General features: G+C 44.9%; 1 pseudogene; it reads left to right on the top strand.

Moving 5' to 3' along the window:
• The first annotated feature begins 11,425 nt into the window (after nt 1–11,425).
• Nucleotides 11,426–11,965, top strand: LOC119811222 (annotated as a pseudogene).
• The last annotated feature ends 10,368 nt before the right edge of the window (nt 11,966–22,333 follow it).

The following is a 22,333-nucleotide window of genomic DNA, read 5'->3' as shown; positions in this document are numbered from 1 at the left end:
GGGGGGTATACAGTGTATTCCCGACTCATGATTCCTTCAGTTACCATGGGTTTATTGCCATGTGGCCCCACAGTACAGAAGTTAAGAGCATCTATACCCTTGACAAGCGACTTAGCATGACGATTTTAAGATCAGCTCAGTGCAGGTGTGAACCCAAGCATCAGTGCTTCCTAACTGAGGATAAAACCTAGATCAGACTTTGAGAGTCTCATTTTCCTCATCTAAAGGAGGTTTCTTTTGAAAGATCACTCCATGCCTGAAAGACCCCTCTGTGCCTAAAAGACACCCGTGCCCACATATTATGTTAAACTCTGCTGAAATTTAGCTGAGCCATAGAAGGAAAGTCCTCCCTGGCTCAGCCAATGCTAAAACAGGATATATATGAGTTACAGACTCGCTGACTAGGCTGAGGAGAGGGAATACTCCACCCCCCAAAATATTCTATCGAAATCGTCAACTTGCTGCAGGGTGCTTTATCTAGCTTTGTGTTTTTTTGGGAAAATTCAAGAACAGACATGGGGTCGTCCCCAGGATGAGCTAAGTCCTCCAATTTAAGAGCCAATGAAATGCTTGTGCTATACTACCCCCTTATGTAATCATTTTTCCCTAAATATGGCTGTTTAAATCTTCCCCAGGTTGCTCAGTTGGTGAAAGCTGCTGATGCACCCGCAGGCACCTGTGTGATCAATAGACAGCTCTTGCTGATTGCATCTATTGGCCTGGATTATTGAGTCTGGGGGATCTCTATCCCTGCCCTTGAAATCGAGGGTCTTTCATTTTGAGACTCTTGGCCACAGAGGCCGAGCTTACTGTTGACTAAGAGGCTTCCCTCGGCAATTTCCTCTTCCTAAAAGACATCTGAGTGACACTGTGGAGGAGCTCAGAGGGGACAACACAGAGATGGAGGCCAGAGCCCTTGTGTGCTAGTGTTGACCATGACTCCTTGCTATGTTTGCAACAAAGCTTAATAAACATTACTAGCGCGCTGACTGTGCCCGGAACACTGGGGGATAAGAAAGGAATCATGAAGGTGCTCCCAGCTGAGGGGAACACACATATACTTAGTGTCCAGAGAAGGCATGGAGCTGTGCATGGCGACCTATGTCCTTGAGCACACTGAATTCCTGTAAGAACCTGTGTAGTGGTGTATTTTCCCAGGGAGTCCAGGCACTGAATGGCTAACAATGGAACTTTATTTCTGCTCTGAAAGTGAGAGCCTGCAGTTAGGGACTCACTCCTCCGCTAGCAGATAAACACCTTCGTGCTATGGCTTAGCACATTCTTTGATCTTTAAAGCACCTCCATTTACACACTTACAGGAACATTCAAGCTCACTTGGTGGCATCCCAGGAGAGTTATCGCGGGCTCTTTCTTGATTACACTCACTGTGGTAGAGCTCATTTCCTAACAGGATATATAATCTTGTTTTTACCACAGACCACTGAGGAACTACAGAAGTTAGCTAGGAAACTTCCAACATCTCAACATCCCATTAAGCAGTAGTCATATTGCCATTGTTATGGTTTGGATCATAAATGCTGCCACCCACACCCCAGAAAAATAACCCCAGATCTCAATGCAGTAGACCTAGGATGTAATTGGATCTTAGTGGCTACCCTCTTCCTCATCAGAAAAAGTTCCTAACACAAACTCTTTGCCAATGTAAATTCCCAATCAAGCAAAATCAAAACAAGCCAAATTAAAAAATATCCAGGTTTAATTGGGAGCCCTGGGCTCTCAGGTAGCCCCAAGGGAGAACCGGGAGGCCATAAATGCAACCACCGGAGGGGGGGGGACACCACATGTTCCTCTTTTGGGAATTAACTTAAATACTCTCTGGGAGTGTGACTTGGCATCCTGGGATTTGGAGTTCAGACCAATACAACTCTCAGGCCTGGGGTCTGGGATAGATGCGAGGGGCTGGGGTCTACGCTCCCAACTTAGCACATGGATTCATCTATTCATGGATTCATAGCTTAATGGGCTATGAAGAAATGGCAGAAATCAAGGGAGTGTAGCCTAGGTGGAGGAATTATGTCAGTGTGTCTTTGAAGGGTATATTTTGTCTCCAGGGGTCTGTCTTCCCTCCTCCTCCGCAGTATCTTTATTTCTTTATTCCTAACCACCAGGAGGTGAGCAACTCTATTCCACCTATCCTCTCTACCATGATGCTCGCCTCAAAACAAAGCCAGACACAGTAGAATTGAGTCACTGCAAACCGAAGTCACTGAAACTGTAAGCCAAGTAATCCTTTTCTCCTTATGCTGTCTAGCTCAGGTGTTCTGTCTCAGCAACAGAAAGCTGCTGAACACAATCGCCTGTCAGGAAGGAGTGGCTCCCGAATTACACACTTGTCCAGGAAGCCCTTACCATATGGAAGAGATCAATTGCTCAGGAGCCAGAGCCAACACCCAGGGCTGATCCTTGCATGGTGTTGGTGGGGTAGGGAAACAAAACCATACAGAAGAAGAATACAGGTTAATGATCTAAGGAGGAAAGAATGCATGACGTCACATTGTTCTTCTCTCCCTCAATGCTTTTCCAGTCTGTTCCACTCTGGACTCTAGAGCACCGCACCCCCGCCCCGCGCTGTTACCATATGTGAATTTCCTCAGTAATTCAATCATTTGCTGCCTTTTGCTTCTGGGTGCCTCTCGAATTGCATGTTCTGCGACTCAATTACTACTAGCCACACTAATCTCGCTATCAAAGGTATCCCGGGCTAAGGTTTGAATTATTCAACAAGAAAACAAGCAGGGAGTGTCAGAATCAGAGGGGTCGAGGGTTTATTTTTTTTATCATGTAACAAGGACCGACATTTTAAATAAAGCTAGGAATCAATTTAAAAATTCCATCAACAGAGATATGAAAATTGATTTAGTGTCCAATTAGAATCCCATATGTTCAAAGTCCTACCACTGATGGGGAAGTTTTACAGATGTGTATTCAATGCATAATTCATGGGAAAGCGGTGTGATTTATTTATGTTTATCTGTGAAGATGGGCTGAGCATGAGCTACCTTAAGTGAACAGCTTTGTGGCCTTGAAAAATAAGACGAGCAAGTGATACATTCATAATTAAAGGGCCACTGATGGCTGGACATAATAAAATCCAAGTTAGCCTATCCACAAGGCTTGTGAGCAATGGGCCTTCCCAGATCCCAAGAGTGCCTCCCGGACTCATGGGTGCCCGTTGGCATTGCTGGAACCTGATAAAACCCCTTCTCAAGAACACTGAGATATAAGTTCAGCTTACACAAACAATGTTGGGTAGTTGGGTCTGCCGTATAGCAAGCATTCTAGGAGAGTTACAGGTATTGGAAAGCTGGGAGTGCCAGGCAAGTTCTATCATTGAATACAGTCGTGAGCCTCCCTGGTGTCTGTTTATTTTGTCTTATAGACTTACTACAAGGGTAACAGTAATAGATTCAGGCTGATGTGGTAGCCTCTCTTGCCTTGTAAGCATTAAGACCTGACAGCAATTCTCAGAAACCATGGGAAAAGCCAGGTATGCTGGGTGAGTAATCCTGCATTTAGGGAGACAGACAAGCAGAGCCCTGGGCTTGCTGGCCATCCAGCCAGGCATACTTGATGAGCTCCAGGCCAAAAGATGGCATTCCTGAGTAAGACACAATCCAGTCATGTGGCTTTGAATAGTAGACCTTCAGGACTTCCAAAGTTCTAAGAGTGGATGAGCTTAGATGGCTCTCAGACTACCAGATGACAAATTGTGGAGCCTCCATAAGAATGTCAATAGAGCATTTCAGAGTCTGAGGCAAAGGAGTACTGTGGAAATTATATATATATATATATATATATATATATATATATATATATATATGCTGAGAACTGCTCTATTCCTCCTCATGACAATGGATTAAAACCATGAGCAAAGCAAACCCTCCCTCCCCAGTGCTGTCTGGGTCAGGCGTTTTGTCACAGTGGTACCCTATCAACTACAAATGAATGGCACAGCCTGAGAGAGAGCCTGCTGTGCTCAAGGCCTTTCTATGGAAGAACTCGGCTTGTACCAGAGAAGTGAACAGATATGTGGGGAAAGAAGAAAGCCAGAAACAAGCAAGGCTCCATTCAGAAGAAACATCTAAATTCTGGGACACACCTAAGAATTGCCCTCCGCCTCCCCCCCCCCCCCCGCATTCCCGCCATGGGAAAGGAAGCCAAGCTTCATTCACCAACTCCTGCCCTTCATAATGTTAAGACTGTGTCTAAGGCATTGTTTGACATATTTTCACAGGCTAAGGATGCTTAGTGTCCAGAGGACCCCCCTCCCAACCCTTGCTCCCATCATTGTCTGAAAACCAAAAGACACAGGAGCTGACAGGCCACCACTCTGTTGTGATATGTCAAGGACAGGCAGGGGGTTAGTATGTGCAAAAGCCCCAAAACAGGTAAGAAAACTGCACACTGTCTCTCCATCATGGTAGAACATGCCCTGTGAGCAATCACCTCGCAACACAACCTCCCAAGAGCCCCAGGTCTCAGAGGAAGTGTAGTGTCTCAAGATAAGCATGTGAGTCAAAACTCTGGGCCTAGCAATACCCTTGCTCTTCTGTGCCACAAAGATCAAAAAGATGGATCTGAGGTATTTCATATCTTCTGGATAAGAACTATTTTTTTTATCAATTCATTCATTCATCTAATACATAAGTAATATAGTGTACAATTCTGTTATGTAACAGTCCCCAGATAAAGTCTTGGAATACTAAGGTATCATCTTGAGGTTGACCACTGGCCTTTAGAGCCCCACCTATGACAAATGTGTTCTCTGAGCCAGGCTTCTTGGAACCCCCAGGAAGGACGCTTTGGGGACAAACTCCCAACAGATCACACAGAACTTGGTGTATCCAGCTACATATTCTCCTGACCTATCATTTTTTATTTCTATGAAGAGATAAAGGGGATCCAGCATAGAGGAAAAGGAAGAGGCAGAGCAGGGGAGGCTCTTTAGAGTGTCCTGTTTACATCCACACTCTAGAAATGATGCTGTAAATAATTAGCCAGGTCACATCAGTATCCCGTCTGGTGAGAACGCAGACTGCAGACTGCAAGTGCCTCAAGGAACACAAGAGTACATCCTGACGTTTATTGCCGTGTCCTTGGCCCCAGAGAACCGTAAAGCAGGCTCTGTTCAAGTGAACAAATGGCCTTGTAGAAACTTCCGCTTCCTTCTGGTTTTTCTCTTCAAAAACAACACCAGTTCCTTTGTTTGCAGTCTTGACAGCTTTTTCAGGACACAAATCTACTGTCAGCGCCTCTGAGATTACAGGCTTCTCTGAGGCCACTGAACTCTCTGAGGATTATGCTTCCCTCTGAATTTCCTAGATCTTAAGGCTGCTTGGAAATTGCTCTCTACCCCGGTACTGACAACAGAATTGCTGTGATAATAATAATATCATCAACAACCATTGGCTGGGAGGGTGGCATGTGTCAAGGTCCATGTCAATCACTTGACACACTCTTCCAGCTTTAATGCTCCTGACTCCCCTAAGGTCCATCTTTGTGCTGGATGCCACAATGTGCTTGCAGATCTCCTTGTAGGGACTGAAGCATTTGCTCCCCTCAGATGCTGGGAGTAGTGCTACCTACCAGCTCAGTCACAATTCCTCCCCAGGAATTCCATCCCTAGGCAGGAAGGAACTGCCTTGCTGAAGGTCACTTTCCACTCCAGGGCAATCTGTAGCCAATAATTGGCACAGCTCTTACCCATCCAGTGGGGAGGATCCAGATCACCCCACATCCAAGTGGCTGATGATATTGTGATTGGCTAAGGCCTTTGCTGCTCTTCCTCAAAAGTTCAGCTCATCACAACCCAATCCTGTGTCCTTCACCACCCAGCAAGTGTTGAATCTTAAAACACTACCTTTGAAATGTCCTCCCCAGAACCTGCCCCTGAAGTGCCCACTGCAGTGAAAGTGTGTTTACTCTGCATGGAGAACAGAAGTTCTGAGATGTGATGTGACTTTCTCAAGGCCACCCCTGCCCTGCAGGGAAGGAGCACAGCATTTGCTTAGTGGGTGCCAAGTTTAAAGCTCCATCAGAGGACTCCACTCCCTCACTGGACAGCTTCCTCTCCTCCATCCCAGGAAATTCTGGTCAGGATGCCTGTTAGTTCCTCCAATGAATTCAGCTTATCGATTCTTCCTAGCTCTTCTGAAAAGTGAAGAGAGAGCCATAGAGTACTGGCCCCTTTAGCCCTCTGACTGCCCTTATGATCATCCAGCGAGCATCCTAGCTGGTGGGGCACAATGCCACACAGGGCTCAAAAGCTGCTGTATAACCCTTACAGACAGTCAAGCAATTGTTCTCATCACCAAACTGATCACACCCTGAGTTCCCATTCACCAAGGGGTGAGAAATGATACCTCCATGGTGTTTTGCCTTCTCCCTCCTATATATGAATTTTTTCTGCATTGATGAGGGCCTATGTAGAAGAGGTATGGACCCAGATAAGTGCTTTAGACTTGGAGTTGCTCTTTCTATTCTGCTCTAAACCTAGTTCTCTTCATCTCTTGCCATGATGCTATAGAAATCATGGTCAGGTTTTGTAGGTGGGGGCTGTTTGTTCATTTCCTGGCTGCCCAGACCCAAAATAATCACACAAAACCGTATTAATTAAAACACTGCTCAGCCTATTAGCTCAGGCTTCTTATTAATTAACTCTTACATTTTAAATTAACCCATTCCTATTATTTTGTATTTTACCATGAGACTCATGGTTTACCAGTAAGGTTCCGGGGTGTCTGTCTCCTTCAACAGCTACATGGGATCTCTTTGGCCCCACCTTCTTTTCTCCTCTATCTCTGATTGGAATTCCTGCTTTTCTCTATTCTGCCCTGTCATAGGCCCAAGTAGCTTCTTTATTTATTAACCAAAAATAAGCAACACATACACAGAAGGACTTTCCACACCATTTCCCCTTTTCTGTTCAAATAAAAAGGAAGGTTTTAACTTTAACATAGTAAAATTACATATAACAAAACAGGTATCAAGCAAGAATTACAGTTACAATATTAATATCTACTCTATCTTTTATCATAACTAAGGAAAACTGCAATTATAACTATCTATTCTTCAACTCCATCAAAGACCCCAGAAGGATATAGTATTACCTAAGTTAACAGAAAGTATATTGCAAGCAACTTCCAAAACTCTAGGATTGACAGAGACATCTCACTGCCTGGATAGTTACCCAAAGTTCTTGTGTAACATTGGGTCATCCCTTCAGCCTAGAAGCCCATGGTATCTGTCAGGCTTTCCCATGAAGCAGGAAATTTGGAGATCTGTTTTGCTTTGTAATGACAAAGTTTTTCAGATGCTTTCTTCTGTGTCCTGCAAAATGTCTGGCAGCTCTTTTATGAATCAGGAACACTGGAGGACCATCTCACTTTTAGGCAGCTTCAGCAGTCATTTTTGTGTGGGTCACACATGTTCAGTTCATACAGCATAACATCAAGCAGTCCAGACAAGAGTAGTTTCTTGCACAAATGGATAACAAACACCATAAGGAGCCTCTTCAATGCCCATTGTTTTCTTGAAGCAGACTGATGCTGCCAGGAGCAGATTTCTCTCATTGTAGTGAAAAGTTCTAAGTTTTTAAAGCATTTCAAATGCCATATTCTGTTAGTCTTTGAATTGAAGAATACCTATTGTTTGGTAAAAGGGACAACTGGAGCAGGAAAACAACCAATCACTGAGCACCCTGACTCTGAACCAAGAGCCAAAAAAAGAAACACACCTTGTATTTGAGGCATGAGCCAGGAAAGAATCATCTTTATCCCTGAACCCAGGACTAAAGACACATGCCCTAGCTCTGAAACTAGTGTCAAAGAAACACACTTTGTTCCTAGAATCAGAACCAGTGAAAGAAATATGCCCTGGAGATTTCCTAAGATTGGAGCCAAAAAGCTAAAAAGGACCAGTGAAAGAAACACAGTCTGGCCATGAAGTCAGAGCTATCTCTGTCCCTGACCAGCTAAACTGACCAATCACTGAGCAGGGAAAAACTAGCCAATCCCCCATTTCCCTGGGAAGACTCTGCCCCTAAGAAGTTCTATATAAGCTTCTCTACCCCTTTGGTTAAGAGCTGCCTTTAATTCCCTCCCTGGCAGAGGCAGCCACTCTCCTAAATTCCTCCTTCCCAAATAAATCTCTTTCTCAAAAGAGTCTTGGGTGATGACCTTCACTCACTGAGGGTACAGAGCAGAAGAACCTGGCTGGGACATCCCTTAGGGGACTGAGCTGAAAAACCTTGCAGAGATGCTCCCTAGAGAGCCTCAACAAGGCACAGCAGAACAGAAGAACCTTGCTAGGATGTTCCTTGAGGGGACTGAGCAAGGCCAGTGAGGGGGGCCAGTAACAACTTTTCACAGGAACTGGAGGAGATTGCTACATTTCTGCAGGGGGCTTCCCTAGAGCAGAGTGTTAGCAGAAGAAACATTTTGGGCTGGAGAAGAAGCAGATAGCTTTGTGAGGACACTCCCATAAGGGAACAGAGAAGAACTCAGCTGTAGCAGCTCTCCAGGAGAAGAGCAGGATCCCTGTATCCTGTGGGGAGACCATCCCCCACCACACCCCAGCTTCAGGTAGCCTGGCTTCCCAATAGTCAGGACACCTTTCCTCCAGGACTGAGCTTCCCTATTGCAGCTCTACCCCCCAGGACTGTTCTATTGTGGTCTGCCCCCACCCCAGAGCTGTCCTATTGTGGCTCTACTCCTCCAGAGCTGTTCTATTGCAGCTCTAAGTATATCCTGGCTTCCTGATAAGTCAGGATATCCCAACACCACTACTGTACCACATTGTCCTACACCTATCCATCTGAAACATGTCTCTGTACATCTAGAAAACCTAATTAACTAGATTACAAGCTTAACTATTATAGATGACTATCTATTAGTCTGTATTTAACTATATCTTATATTTTAAATGAGCTGCACAAACACAATAAACAAGATCAGAAATACATATAACAAAATTGGCCTTAAATTTGAATCAATAAGTCAAAATCCATACCAATGCAAAGTATTCATCTCTATAGCATATCCCCCTTCAAATGTAAACAAACATTTATAAACAATCATTTAGGGCATTTGGGCATTGTTGTCTAGACTACTTCCTCCTGATTGTTAATCAAGTCTTTCATGGGATATCATGTGTGGTAGGTCCATCTCAGCCAACAGTCCTGAAGCTGTCTTGAATGGTTGGAACATCTGGGTCATTGCTTCAGGTGGTCTTGTTTGACCAAATCATACTAACCTGGAAGGAACCCACAAGTTCTTGTTTTCTGTGAAAACAAAAGCAGAACCTCTTTTCCAAAGCAACATATCCTTAGACTCAAATTTTAAAGTTGAGATACCTTTAAATTATATATGTTGGTTAGCTTAGCAGCCTGTATAATGAAATGTCTCTCTGTACTTAGCTCATTCACAGTCAAAAAATTCAAAGAAAACACAATAATATACATAATTCCGACTCTCTGTATACATTCCATCTTTATGTGACTTATTTTTCTTACTTATTACTTTTTCTATAAGTTTAATATTTACTTTATTATCTTTGCTCCTTTAATCTGTGACTGTCTGTACTCTTATATTATAACTGTTTATACTCTTTTTTTTCTGTGTCCCAAGCCTACATACATTTATCCAACACTGTGACCCATTTAGAAGTCTTTTCCATGTGAATTTGTCATTATTGCATGCGTATCTGTCATTATATTCTGACCAGGAGTACTTTTTTATATGCTAATCAGGTATGGCTAGGACCAACTCTGCAGTCCTACCTGTTGGCTCCACCCAGTCCAACATGGCAGAGGCATGTTCACTGCCTCTGTGAGCCATGCATACTGCCCCAGCTCCAGAGATGCAGTGGGTCTATGTCACCATTAAGCAATTTGAAACATGCTGCTCACAAACCCCATTTAAGTGCTTGGCCTCTTAAAAGAACCAGAACTGTTTGTGCAACTAGTACAACCCAGGAATTCCTCCCCTAAAGAAGTCACGCAGCCTTCACTGCCAGTGCTGAGTCAGGAAGTCTTCTATTAAAGGAGCTGTAGCTTCCCTGCTCACCACCAGCAAACAGAGCCCATCTGAAAAAAAAATGCAACCACCAAGAAGCTGTGCTAAACTCTGTTCTTTTGTGTCTAGAATTCCTTCTTAAGCTCTCTCAGGTTTTATGTAGACATAATCAACCCACATTGGTGAGCCAATTTCTTAACTGATTTTTATATCTTAAATTAACCCATTCCTATTATTTTGTATTTTACCACAACACTCATGGATTACTGGTAAGCTTCTGGGTTGTCTGTCACCTTTGGCAGCTACATGGCATCTCTCTGACTCTGCCTTCTTTTCTCCTCTATCTTTTCTTGGAATTCCAGCTTTGCTCTATTCTGCCCTGTCATAGGCCCAAGCAGCTTCTGTATTCATTAACCAATCAAAGGAACACATATACAGAAGCACTTCCCACACCAAAGTTCCCTTCCCAACTGACCATAGTCCAGCCACAAAGATGCTCCCTCTTCTCTAAATACATGTTACTGTCACCCTCCATAGCCTCTAGAGAACATCTTTCCTCTACCACCTATAGAACTTTGCAAGATGCCATCTTCTGGCTCAGACAAGCTGTTCCCAACCACACCACAGATACCTCTCCCACACCAGCCAATGATGGAGGCATCACTATTTAGAAAACCCACTCCCGTCACCTCAAAGGGAATCACAGCTATAGGAACAAATGGTCCAATAGGTTCCATGTTCGCTTTCTGTCACTGTGATGGCGTACCTGAGATACCAACCTTAGGAGAAATAACGAGTTCTTTTCTTTCATAGCTTCAGAAATCTGAGTCTCTGGCTGGTTGGCTGGTTGGATCCACTATTTAGGGGCCAGTGGAGAGGGGGGTATCAAGATGGGGGGAGTGTATGGTGAAGCAACATTCTTTATATCATGGTAACTGGGAAGGGAATGAGAGAAAGACAGAGAGTGTAGACGGAGCAGCAGGGCTGCGTCCTGCCACCCAGCTAGCTTTACCCCAAACAATTACACGGAAACTGTATTCATTTAAACACTGCCTGGCCCATTAGTTTCAGCCTCTTATTGGCTAATTCTCACATCTTACTTTAACCCATATTTAGTAATCTGTGTAGCACCACGAGGTGGTCGCCTACCAGGAGAGATCTTAACCTGTGTCCATCTTGGAGAGGAGAGGCATGGCGACTGCCTGAAGCATCTGCCCTCTTTCTCGCAGAATTTTGTTCTGTCTACTTTGCCTACCTAATTTTCTGTCTTATTAAAGGGCCAAGGCAGTTTCTTCATTAACCAATGAAAGTAACACAAAGACAGATGACTCTCCTCCATTAAGAGAGGGAAGAGGGGCTCTTTCCAAGCTGGCACTCCATAAGGGCGAGCCATGTTCAGCTCGAGCGCCGAGATTGTCAAGCCCAATGGCAAGAAGCCAGATGAGTTCGAGTCCAACATCTCTCAGGTGCTGCTTGAGCTGGAGATGAACTCGGATCTCAAGGCACAGCTGCAGGAGCTGAACATCACTGTGGCCAAGGAAATTGAAGTTGGTGATGGCCGAAAAGCCATCATAATTTTTGTACCAATTCCTCAGCTGAAATCCTTCCAAAAAATTCAAGTCCGGCTGGTTCGTGAATTGGAGAAAAAGTTCAGCCGGAAACACGTAGTCTTCATTGCTCAGAGGAGGATTCTGCCCAAGCCGTATGAAAAATAAGCAAAAGCGCCCCAGAACCTTGAGGACTTGGTCTTCCCGAGTGAGATTGTGGGCAAGAGGATCCATGTGAAACTGGACGGCAGCCAGCTCATAAAGGTTCATTTAGACAAAGCACAGCAGAACAATGTGGAGCACAAGGTGGAAACTTTTTCCAGTGTGTATAAGATGTTCACGGGCAAGGATGTTAATTTTTAATTCCCAGAGTTTTGGTTGTAAGGAAAAAGGCTGAATAAAGTGTCATTCGTAAAAAAAAAAAAAAGAGAGAGGCGGGGGGGGGGGGGGGAAGAGGGAGGGGATGAGGAACAGAGAGAGGAGGAGAGGAGAAAAAAAGTAGACCCAAGGAAGAAGAGAGAAGGAGAAAAGGGAAAGATGGAAGAGGAAGGGAACAGGGGAAGACATGGTGAAGAGAGAAAGTGATGGTGGCCGCCGACTTTGTCCACTTCAAAGACATACCTCCAGTGACCTAACTTCTTCCCACTAGCTCCATCCCCTACAGGTTCCAAGAGTCAGGATCTGGGGACCAAGCCTTCAACACATAAGCTTTGAGGGATATTTAGATGCAAATCATAGTACCTTCATTTTTTCAAAGGCACAGTCAGTGTGTTGGTTTCATGTTCCTTTAGCATGAAAGACACACATCTATTATCACACAGTTCCGGAGGTCCCAGATGGATCTCACTGGCCGTTGTTGTTTGTTTTAATGTCAATTTGTCACAAAGTATATTCTCTGGACTACGGAGCCATTCCTGAAAAAAATCCTCAGTTAACTGATTCAGGAAGGCACACCTCTATTCTGGGCATCACTTCCCAGTAAAGAGCACAACAAAAGGAAGACTGCTTGTCTTTTGTGGGCTTGGCTTTTCCTCTGGCTTCCAAGTTGATTTACCCTGTTGCTATGGCTGCTGCTGCTGTTGCTGAGTCCTTCACTGACATCAAATCAGGCTTTTTCAGGCTCTGACCATGGACTTAGGTGGCTCCCCAGGAACCGTTCTGGTTTTTGGAGCTAAACTGAAGACTACTGGGACAATCAGCTTTATAGACTGAGCAACTACAGTATTGCTGGCTTCCCTAATGCCAGACAGTTACTACAGGGCTTCTTCAAATACAGAGGCACCCAGTCTGGAGGACCAAGAAACTACTGGGTTCTCAGCCTCTTAGGTGTGGTTCAGCTATTGTTGCTATTTTTAACAGAAGCCATATTAACAAATTCATACGTACACACACATGCATACACACACATATGCACACGTGCATGCATACACACACATGCATGCACGCACACACACACACACACACACACACACACACACACACACACATTCATCCCATTCCCCTAAAGAACGAATAATGCACTGGGCTAAAGCTAAAGTGTTAAAGCCCTGTGGAGAATCTGTCCCCCTTGCCTTTCTCCAGAGCTTTCCCCACTCTCTTCCCTCTCTTTCTCCTTCCTCCAGCCCACCTCACTCTCATCCTGCCTGTGTCATTGGCATTCTGCCTAAACTGAAAGAGGAGAAGTGACGGTGTCCTGTCTGAACCCCGAGTCTTACTTAAAACACTACCAACACCGACTTCTTCTTCCCCCTCCCTTCAGTCCTCCTCCATCAGTTTACCTCCTCCCCTTTCTTTCCTTAACTTCACACTTTTCATCTCAGTGAAGGAAGCAAAGTCTTTTATCAGCACATGCTGGGAACCCAACTGTACCTCTCCTTTTCTGCATGGCAGGCACTATGATTTGAATAGGAAGTCTTTCCTGAGGCTCATGTGTTTGAACGCTTGGTCCCAGCTGGTGGCATTGCTTGGGAAGGCCGTGGGACCTTTGGAAAGTGGAGCCTATCTGGAGGGAGGCTTTAAAGCCTTCTGTTCCCGCCCCACTGTCTCTGCTTCCTAATGCAGATGAAATATGACCCACTAGGCTCCTCCCTCTGCTGCCACATCTTCCCTGCAGTGATGAAGTGTATCCCCTCAAATTATAATCCAGAACACACCCTCCCTCCCTTAAATTGCTTCCTGGCACGTATTTGATCACATCAAAGTAAGCAAGCAACTAATATACAACAGGAAAAAAATGGCAGCAGCCAGCCCCCTCCAACTCCACAGTCTTCTTTCTTTTCCACCTACAAGCAAGAGTGTCTTTCCCACAGTATCTAGCTCAACTCCAGAGGTGAATAGGAACTCGCTTCGTTAAGATCACATAACCATGCCCCGAGCCAATCACTACTACCTGGAGAGTAGCGTTCAGTCAGTGGCCAGACCCAAGTGACTTGCAAGAAAGGCAGATACAAACTGAGGAATAACCTCTGTTAAAGTCCCTGCCTTGGTTAAGCTTGTTTGCACCCATGGCTCAAAGGACACTGGGTAACAAAAGCAAAAACATGGCAATCTGATGAGAGTTGTCAACGGTGGAACCCATTCTTTACATCCGAGTTTCACTTTTAAGAGCAAGCTGATGGAGAGACAGCTGACAAACATCAGGATCCCAACTCCAGACACCGTGTAATCACACTGTTTACCGGAGATCTCACAAGCCAGACGACAAATGTTTCTCTGCAATTATCTGATTTTGTGTTGCATAATTTAGATGTTCAAGTTGTCAGGAAAGAGCACTTATCCATAAATATAAAATTATGGATGTGTATCATCCGGTTATAAGACAATCAGTAAATGGGGTATTTAAGGGAAGTGTACAGTAATTACTAAGGCACGCTGTTTGGGGCATGTTACCTAACCAGGTAATGAAATTGCTGAACACGGTTTCTGTTTAATTGTCACTCGTTTGCAGACGGGAAAATATTCCACAGCTTTTAATCAAGTCATGCACTATCCCACTTTACTGCGCATTAGGAAGAAGGAGGTTAGATTCTCTCTCCTTTCCAGTGGGAAAGGTGAGGTTTCCTTCTCTGGCACAGAATCTAGAAATAAAGGTTATAAAATATTGAACAGAATTCTGCACCTGCCTTTAACATCTGTCTTCCCTGGGCCACTCCTTAGGAGAGCCTTACTTGTAAGTTGCCTCATAATTGAGACTGAAGAACACTGGGTACCAAAATTAATATTGCTGAGAGCCTACTGTGTGCCGGATATTGTCCAGTCATCAGTTTTACCTCCTCTTGGTCACCCCATTTTGTAACAGGAGGAAGTTTAGGGCTCAGGGATGGCAATGTGTGTTCCTGATCCCATAGCTCCTGAGAGGCAGAGCCAGAATTGAAAATCAAGCCATCCAGACTTCAAAGTCCATGTTCCGGGTGCCACAGCATGGACTCAGGAGCTGGCAACTGATAGGAATGGATGCCAAAATTCCCTTCTAACTGTCAGGTCCTGTGCTGACAAATTCTGCAGTTCTGCTCAAAATTGGCACAAAGACAGCATCTGGGGAACCAAGGCTCGGGGGACCCCAGCTCTGCTGGAGGGTTCTGTAATCTGCTGTGGCTTTTAAAGCGAAACCTTAAATAGGAATTCTCCCGAATCTCTCTACACTTTATCCTACACGCAGATGGCAGGCCACGGAATGCAAGTTTGGGACTTGAACTGCCTAAAAACAAATACAGACCTCAGTTTCTCCAAGCTGTGAAGATCAGCAAGTGGCCACCAGTGTTTGTCAAAGTGCTTGGGTGGAAGGTGAAGAATGCGCCTTTGTGGGAGCAAACATGGGCTTGGCATGAAGAGATGCTAAGAAATGGGCTGGATGAGATACCAAATCACTGTGACGAAGGGGGCACAGAATGTGTTCCTGTCAAAGGCATGTTCAGTGGAAAGCAAAGAAATAACATATGAAGGGGCTGATGTTCAGTCTAACAGGTTATGTCAACATGCAACTCAGAGTTCCATCACAAACCCTTAAGCAAAATGTGAGTGCGGCCATGTACACCTGTCACCCCAGCACTCAGGGATGGAGAGACAGGTAAAGATAGCCTCACATCACTGCAGCCAGCCGGCAAACCTAGCCCAATGGCCTCACCACAGGTCCAGTGTGTGACCCTGCCTAAAAAGAACCAGAGTGGAAAACAGCTAAGGAAGACACATGATCTTAATGCCCAGCCTCGACATGCATGCTTACGCACACACACACACACATGCATGCTTACACACACACACACACACACATGCATGCTTACACACACACATACACACACATGCATGCTTACACACATATGTATACTTACAAACATGTACAGTTACACAGACGTGCATGCTTACATGTATGCTTACATGCGTGCATGCTTACACACATACATACATATATGCATACACACACACTCACACGAGCTAAGGTGTCCAGACAGAAATGTAGGGAAAACAGGGAGTCTCAGATACAAATGTCCACAGAGGCCAGGTTGATGATAAAAATCCTCAGAGCCGCCGAAGCGGAGGGGATAGATGGGAGAGGGCACAGTCCATCTGTCCAGGGGACACAGCTGCCTCACACTCAGTTATTTCTAGAGGAATCCTGCCCAGTAGAGCAGAGCTTCTAGTTCTCCAGAGAAGCCAGCACTCTAGATTTCTAAAGGAAATCTCCCAATGTTTAGGTGTATGATGCATTGTAAACCTAAATATCTCCTCAAGCTCTCCTCTTCAACTGCTGCTCCAAGGGGGCCCTAGGGAGGGATGTAAGTCTTTGGAGTAGTGCCCTTGAAGGGGATTGTGGGACCCCAGTATCATTCCCCTACCCCCTTCCTCATTGTTCTCCTTTCCTCTCCTTTCTCCTTTCTCTCCTCTCCTCTTTCTCACTCACTCTCCCCTCCTCCCAGCCACGAGGTGCCCAGCTTTGTTCTGCTGCATGTCTCCTCCATGATGAGCCACCACAAACCCAAATCACCCTGTAAAACTTAGCTCCTCACTATTACCAATGTTTTTTCCTGATAATCTTAGGCATTTGTCACAGTAATGGGAGCTAATACAGATGGCAACAGATTAAAAACAGCTAATAAAGTAGTGGCCCACATAAAAAACCTGCAGGCCGGATTACTAATATGGTCCTCTAATTTTCAGTTTTGGGAGCAATTTTTTCTAACATAGAAAAAAATTACCCATTCCAATCAAATGTATGTGTGTGTCTGTCTGCCTATCTGTCTCTGTGTCTGTGTGTCTATATGTGTCTGTATCTATGTCTGTCTGTCTGTGTGAGTATGTGTGTATGAGCAAGTGTGTATGTGAATGAGTGTGTGTTCCTGCCTCCCTTCATCTTGAATAACCAGTCATATTCCCAATCCTTGCTCCTAGTAATAATATCAAACTGATATTTCTGTTCTTTCTAGCACCTTCCAACCATCGGTCAAAAGCCTGGTACCGGATCACCTTTGTCCCATATTCAAAAGAACCAAGAAGAAAAGCTATGGAGTCTAATCACAATATTGTTGACAGAGCCTTAAAACCAGTGCTATTACAGGGCAGTATGTCCAGTACCCACGTCACAAATATGCTTGAGGTCTCTATTTCCTAGAAACTGGAGATGAAACCCTGTCCCGGGAGAGATTTCTTTTTCTCATTGTCTCTGTGGTTGTCCTGGCTCAGCTTTATTCCCTCTTTCCACTGTGCTATGGTGCCACCCCTAGTCAAGGTCTGGGCTTCTCTGTGGTTCAACACATGTGCATCCATGCACCACAATGCATGCATGCACATGCATGAACACACACAAACACACACACATAACATCAGAAAATAAAAAGAAATAAATCCCTCTTCTTGCTATCCCATTACTTCCTTGATCTTAATTTCCAGAGAATTTCTTTTCTCCGCATCCACGTCCACATGCCCATGTTCCTAGCCTAGAAAAGGGTAAGGTGCAAGCTCAGGCCGGAAGCAGATCATCAGGCTGCATTCCTGGATGAGCCCAGACCACCAGACGGTTACTCTTGCAGGGCTCTGGGAAGAGGCACAGAGTGAGGAGACTTCGCACCACACTTCCCACAGCTACTCAAGGTAAGGTGTGCACGCTACCATCTGCTCATGGCGGAGAAAAACACCGCTGATGAATGGTCTGAATCTTGCTGGGGGCCTCTCAGACCAGCAAAGACTTATCACAAGGGTTTTGACCATGACTGCACACTGGGATCCATGACCAGTGACCCTCAGCACAAGGGCTGACCATCAGCATTGTGTAAAAACTCTCCAAGCTGAGAATCAGATTGCAAATTAACCACAAAGGAGGCTGGGGCTCCTGTGTGAAGGAAAGCACTGTGAACTAGAACTGTCGCCTCCACAAGAGAAGTCATAGAGTCCCTTAGTTGAACCACAGAGCAGCCCAGCAAACTAACCCACCAGACTGTTTTAGCTGTAACACATGGATACTGATGCTGGGGAAATGGTTAAGTGGGTTCAAATGCTTCCTTAGAAGCATGAGGACCTGCACACTCCTATAATCCCAGTGCTATTGGTGGTTGGAGCAGAGACAGGAGGGGGGGTTGGGCTTGCTGACTGTCAGCCTCACTAGAGATTTAACGAGACACCCTGTCTCGGTGGAGTAAATTGGGAAATGATGGGAACAAACTGCCCAAGGTCCTTCTCTAGCCTCTGTGCGTCCCCATGCTTTCACACTTGCACATACATGTACACATATACCACATACATACACATAGGTACTAAAACAATAGACACAATACTAAATAATAGCTACCTTGGTTTGTTAAATAAAATGCTGAGAGTGAAGGCATTGCCTAGTATAGAAAGTTATTATCAATCATTAACTTTTAAATAATACTTTTATTATTTCCTTAGAGATTTCATACAATGTATTTTTCATCTTCTCCGTTCCTCCTCCTGCAACTCCTCACAGATTTACCTTCTCCATCTGTGCTCCCCACCCACCCAACTTTAGGTTGTCATCTCCTCCTCCTTCTCCCATTGGGTTCAGTCTGTGTTGTTTAACTACTTTTGATAACAAGGCCTGCCCTGGAGTGTGGTTGACCTATTAAGGATTCTGACCATTAAAGGAAACTGACTCTCTCTCTCTCTCTCTCTCTCTCTCTCTCTCTCTCTCTCTCTCTCTCTCTCTCTCTCTTGGCAGCTATCACGTGTCAATAGCTTATATAGATATTTTTTTCATTAGTTCTCTCTCCCCAAGGGAATCATATATCATGTAAGGACAGCCTGAACTGTCTTAGGTATGATTTAAATATGAGTTACAAAGGTGTATATGTGTGTGGACACACACATATAAATGTGAATGTGTGCATGCATGTGTGTGTACTCTCAACTGTGTTCTTTCTCTCCCTGATACTTCTCAACAAGAATACCCAAACAATATTTTTGAGCCCTGTTTTGGGTTTTATGTAATGGATTCACACTATGGTTGCTTTGATGAATTTTTTTTTAGTTTGAATTTTTGTATAGAGCTGTAATTAAGGTGTGTGGGTTTTATATGTAGTTGTAATTTACTTGTTCCCTTGCTCTTGTAATAACCTGCTGTGTTCCTGTACCACAATTATTTACTCGCTCAACTACTGAGGGTATTCATCTTGGCTCAAGCTTAGGCTACGTTATTGTTTCCTCCTGATGTCACATTAGAAAAGGCCAAGTGATCTACGAAGTGTTCGTGTCTTCACCTGGCTTTCAGTTTGTAGTCATAACAGTATGGGAGCTACTGTTTCCAGTTCTCTGGAGCCTGTCTGTTTTGGGCTTCAGAACGATCCTCTAGAGTAGGTATGGAGCATCATTAGTTATGGTTTGGTTGTGAGCATCTCTGATTTTTTTTCCAACACAAGGTTTCTCTGTGTTGCCCTGGCTGTTCTGGAACTCACTCTGTAGACCTGGCCTCCAACTCAGATATACACCTGCCTATGCCAACCAAGTGCTGGGATTAAAGGTGTGTGCCACCACCACCCAGCCAGCTCGTATTTTTAATGGGACTGTGCATCTCTGCTATTAGGTTTCTTCTTTTGTGCAATGCTGTTGTAAATCATAGTCAGACTGCCTATTTTCCAGCTTTTTGCTTTTCTATCTGCTGTGTGTTCAGATGGTCCTATCCAGTAGCTCACCATTTCTCCTTTGAGGTGTTTTGTGAATATAGGTACATTTAGTTGAGTTCCAAAATAAAGTCATCTTCCTCCAAAATCCATATCGTTAGATCATATCAGGGGAGGGACTTAGCTACTCAGAAGGTGTTTACGATTCAGCCTGGCTGCCAGGACAGGAATACCTTTCTGCTCCATTCACAACATTTCCTGGCATGCATTTGTGTTGTCTTTAAATTAAAAGGTGAGGGAAATGGCAGCTGGGTTATTTTTAGTCACACAACTCTCTAGGGAGCCTACATGGTTTGTCACCTCCTAAAAGAAGATCTAGAAGAAGCCAGCCTCACCACAGCATGCCCGGACAGCTGGAACCAATGAAAGCACATGCTCCGGGGGTCCACAGCCCACATGGAGTATGGCAGAGGTGGGGCTAAGGCAGGGGAGGGGAGGCAAGTACCATTATGGCTGCAGGGTGTCCCCAGTCTGAGTGGAGTGTGGTTGTAAGGGGGAGTACCATCATCAGAGACCTGGCAAAAGCAGGAACAAGGGCAGGGGAGATGGCTCAGTCAGAAAGGTGCCTGAGGAGTTCAGGTCCTGAGCACCCACATCAAAAAGCCAGGAGTGATTGACTGTACACATCTATATCCTGGCACCAGGGAGACAGAAATAGGAAGATTCCTGAAACCTGCTGCCCAGCTAGTCAAGCCTAATCAGTGAGTTGTAGGTTCAGTGAGAGACGCCTTACCTCAAAAATAAGCTGCAGAGTGACTGAGAAAGACAGCCAGCATCAACATCTGGATTCCACATCATGCTCATCCACACACACACATGTGCATCCACGCACCACAATGCATGCATACACATGCACGAACGAGTGCACACACACGCGCGCGCACACACACACACACAGCACGACAAGTCCCTACAAATGCAAGGAGTGATGTTGCCTTTAACAACTCAACCTCCTTGCTGTAGAGTCAAATCCACATTCACCAAGTCCCTTTGTCCCATTTCCAACTGTCTTCATGCCCCCACCAAGGGTTCGGCTGTAGCAACTCTTTATAACCAGCTCCTCTGACATTTGAAGAGTGGCTCCATGTATGAGCCTACTTCCTCCATGCCTTCCACAGCTAGGCACTGGGAACCAGAGGGAGGCAGCCTGCCGGAGTGAGTGCTCCCTCCATGTGGCACTTTAATTTATTGTCCTGCCACTGTTGCCTCATTTGGTATTTGCTGTGATGGCATCATCCTAATGAATTTACCTGGTAATAACATGGATGTCATGGGCACTTCCACCCCACACTGGCACACTGCATCTGCCAGAAGAGCTGCTGCATGCTTGCGCAGGTTTGGGGCCGACTTTAAAAGGTCTCCCTCCCCACCCACCTTTCCAAGATGACTCAGGCATTTCTGAGGACCAGCTGCTCCATTCTCCTCCCTGACCCACCACTGTCATATTTCCATCCTTAGAAAAATCCTGTGGGTCCACAAAGGCATCTTTAGGACCTCCTTCTTAACCAGCAGCATCTAGTAGAAAGTTAGGCAGTGATTCAGAATTGTATGAGACACTTTTCCTAGGGAAACACATCACACACACACACACACACACACACACACACACCAGAAAAGAAATCCATAACAGACCAATATAACAATTGTATCAACGTCCAACTTGGTGATCTGTTGAGTTTTGATTGGGGTTACCATGAGTGTGGGGAGGGACTGCTTACAGGAGCAGGCGTGAGCAGGTGTGAGCAGGTGTGTGTCAAGAGCTGCTGTGTCACTGGAAAGCACACCTCAACATGGGTCACTCAGAGAAGCTGCAACTCTGGAGCCCTCTAGAAAACCTGCCAGCAGCTCAACAGCCATCTGACACTAGGCTGGTGGGCTTTCCTCTTCCAGAAGTTATTTATTACTACAGAGCTGGGGTGCACTTGCGATCTCCCCAGTTTCTATTTTCACTGACCTTTCATTTACTTCCTGGGGCTCTGAGCCTCCCTGCACTCTATCATGGAGAGAATGTTTCAGTTGGGCAGAGTGCACAGAAAGGAGTTTCTGTAACTGCTGCTTACAGGAGAGAATCGCCACATTGGGTGACTGCATGCTTAAAATAGGACCCACGCCACTGAAAAGGCAACTTTCCTGTTTTACTTCATTTTCATTAATATTGACTTAAATAGCTATATGAGACTGGTAGTGACCCTAGGGGACCATAAATTCTCAAAAGGGATTAGGTCAGAGTTCCTTGAACTTCATATACTTCCCATGGGGGCTTTGTTACAATGTGGACTCTAACTTAGCAGGTCTAAAGAACCCAAAAGTTCTGCATTTCTAGCAAGTCTCCCAGGGACATCAGTGTTGCTGCTCCATGGACCACACTTTGAGCAGCAAAATAGTTGGGTAGTGATGGAGACAGTGACATAAAAAAAATTCACTTCATTAAGCTTTACTGGTAAGATTCATGCACTTATTTTGGATAGTTGTAATACACACAGCTGTAGGCAGTTTTCTATCTGGACTGCCAGTCAGCTCTGTTCTGCCAGCCACTCCCAAATAACCACACAGAGTCTTAATATCAATTACAAATGCTCAGCTGATAGCTTAGGCTTGTCACTAACTAGCTCTTACATCTAAATTA

Source organism: Arvicola amphibius, chromosome 4, assembly GCF_903992535.2.
Source record: "Arvicola amphibius chromosome 4, mArvAmp1.2, whole genome shotgun sequence".
Classification (NCBI taxonomy): domain Eukaryota; kingdom Metazoa; phylum Chordata; class Mammalia; order Rodentia; family Cricetidae; genus Arvicola; species Arvicola amphibius.
The sequence above is the reverse complement of the archived record's forward strand: the minus strand, read 5'-3'. Positions and strand labels throughout refer to the sequence as shown.